Below are 3,253 nucleotides of genomic sequence, written 5' to 3' on the forward strand. Positions count from 1 at the left end.
TCATGTTGCTGCAGTCTGCAGTCTGACCGCTAGATGTCGCTAAAAGTTACACACTGTAGCTTTAAATACATTGAATTAAAACAATAGTTTTCCCTAACCAAGAGTTCCCATTTTTACCCGGGATATTCAGATGAATCACAGCATCAGGCCACTGTGAGTGGTTCAATGATGTGATGGAAATCCCCCTAAATACGTTGGGGTCCCTTAGCATTTGTACATCTTTCAAACACCACAGCCTACTTGAGTGTTGCTGCTGACCATCTTCACCCATTTATGACCACAGTGTACAGTCTATCTTCTAGCAGAGCACTTCATAGATTTAGCAAAACAGGACCATTAGAGCCGCTGATGATGAATCAACAAATTCACAGCCACAGTGTAACAGCATCTTGCCAATATGGACTATTCTCACACCTTCCTGACTGCCCCAGAGAACTGAGAAGGTTTTAAATGCAAAACAGAGACCTGCTCATAGAAAGGTACAGTAAAGGACAATGTGTTCGGTAAGTGGATATAGAAAAACTTCATTTCTCACCTCCACTTCAAGATTTTTTTCATAGTTTTCTTTTTCTAGCCACTGCAAAGACAGCTTTTTGTGCTGTATAGTTTCCGGCCTGAATGGGGAGAAAGATCACATATGTAAATAAATAAAAAAAAAAAAAAAACTCAGTTATTATTGGTGGTAATACTGACTAAAGAAAGCAACGATTAACATTTTCTTTGCCAGCTCTATCTGTTTGAGTTTTTCCTCGAAAGTATCTGGAGAAAAACTTAACGTCCCCTCCAGGACCTCGGAGCATAGCTTGTGGATCTCTTTGCTGATGGACTGACTGCAGAGACAAAGACAATCACTTAAAGATTAAAGACCAGACTCAAAATAAAATTGCTTGCCCTGAAAATTGCTCCTCACCAATCAGTATTCATCATTTTCAGCCTGTCTTTTTCCTAAACACAGGCATAGAGAGACAACACGTGTTTTAACTCCTTTAGATATATCACTGCTCACATCAATGAAGCATCTGACTGATATTAAAGGAAAAGTCCGTTCAGCAAGGAATAAGCAATGGATCATTATCTATACCTAACACCAGGCTGGGATTTACCATTAGGCAATCCTAGGCAGTTGCTGAGGGCCCCAAGTTTCTGGGGGCCCCATAAAACTCCTTTTGCATGTATGGTTAATACAATTATTCCTTATTTGTGCACAACAATTATTTTTTGATAAAATTTCTTTTGCTAAAATGGCATCAGAACTATTATAATATTAAGTGTGTCACAGAAACCCCCCCGTTCAGTGTCCACCATATTGGATCAGTCCATTTGCTGCACATGTTCAGGAAGGTCCAAACAGACGGCAGCAAACCATTTGAAAACAAACGATGCGAAGAGGAGTGTTGCCAACTTAGCATTTTAGTTGCTATATTTACAGACTTTTCAGATCCTTCTAGTACTTTTAATTGAAAAAAGCGCCTAGCGCAGAATCCAGCAACTTTTTTAAACTGCTGGAGACTTTGGCGACTACATACAAAAGCAGCAAACTCTGTTCTCCAGAGCAAGTAGATTGGTAACCCCATCTCCTGCTCTCATTTATCTTGTCTGCTGTCATGATTCATGCAGCTTTTATTTCATCTAAATGAAAAATGGAGAACAAATAAGCAGATCATGGCTTGTCTACAGTGAAAAGAAGGACTGGGTTATTATTTACTTTTGCCGTCGCCTTTCTGGAAGCACAGGAAGGAGCAATCAGCTAAGTGAGCTTAGTACTTGGAAAAAATCTTTAATTCCTTTTGAGACAGCATGAAAAGTCATCTGAGTTCAAAACATAGAGAAGAAAAACAACATCTATTCTTTTAAAATTTCTTTATCTGTATAATGGGTCTGTTTTATGTTTTGTCTCTTCAATTCAGTGGGCCCCCCTGCCTGTCTTTGCCCAGGGCCCCAAATTTCCTAAATCCGCCCCTGTCTGAAACAAATATATTTTAAATTTTCTAACTTTTGGGACAATATAGTCTGATAGAGTACATGTATATACATGTTTAAGCCAGAATGATTTGAAATTTAATTATGACTTCACTTATCATTCATTGAACAGTTTTTAATAATTTCCTATCTAAAGTACTGTTTGTAGTTTGCATTCTGAATATGAGCGGACTTGTCCTTTAATCTCCTCCAGGAGGCCGGGCTGTCTCCCGGCTGGGGACCTGTGAGCTTGGTCTGTCCCTCATGATCTGGTTGGAAATGGAAAGTCCCAGGATGTCCAGTAGGTCCATGCAGTCTTTCAGGACAGCAGCTGACAGCAGCCTCTGACTCACGGAGAAAGACATCCTGTCTGGACGAAACAGGAGAAAAAGCTTTAGGTCGGTCTGCCCTCACATCGGTTTTTAAGACTACCGAACAGGCGCCTGGTGTAATACTTCTAAACTACAGTAACTCGATCAAACTACACGTCATTAAGTTGTCTCATAACGAGAACGTGGGTCCTATAACACTTACGTGAGCCAAGCTTCGCGTAAATCTGCCAAAGTTAAGTTGTACAGTTAATTTCTAAACCTAATTGAAGCTACAACTAACTGAAGCTGGTGGTAAAGTTGACATGTCACCATGGTAACGGGACGCCTTACTGAGAAACTTGCCTTTGTTAAAACCAGTACAGTACGGAGTCAGAATGCATAGGGGCCACATAAGCATTTAGCTCAAGCTTAATGTGTTCTGAAAACCTTTTAAGCTGCTCCAAAAAAGTAAAAAAAAAAAAAAAAAAAAAAAACAATGGACTTTATTTCCAAGTTTTCAAGATTTTTAGTTGCGGCTCAAATTGTGATTAAGCAAATCATTAAATCTGCAAAACTCACCTCTACCTCCTGATCTCTGCATGTGTGTGTGTGTATGTATATATGTATATAAATATATATGTGTATATATATATATATATATATATATATATATATATAGATTCTCCGTAGATTTTTGTCGTCTGTAGATTGTCGTCGTCCTTTTCTTTCAGACCTTGAATCTTTAAATTCCATTGCCGCTTATACCGCTCCAGCTCTGTCACTTTCTCCTTGAGATCTTTGTTTTCTCTGGCAATCTTTGGTATTTCTTTTTCCATTCCTTCAATCTTAGATTTGCAATCTTTTATCTACGGTATGCTGCATTCATTTCCACCAGTTTAGAGATATTCGCATCCATGATCGAGTTTTCCCTTAGCTGGAGCCCGAAGTCGTCCATTTTAGAAGTTAGTTTTTCTATGGCAGCA

Source organism: Cyprinodon variegatus, unplaced genomic scaffold, assembly GCF_000732505.1.
Source record: "Cyprinodon variegatus isolate N-32 unplaced genomic scaffold, C_variegatus-1.0 Scaffold1271, whole genome shotgun sequence".
Classification (NCBI taxonomy): domain Eukaryota; kingdom Metazoa; phylum Chordata; class Actinopteri; order Cyprinodontiformes; family Cyprinodontidae; genus Cyprinodon; species Cyprinodon variegatus.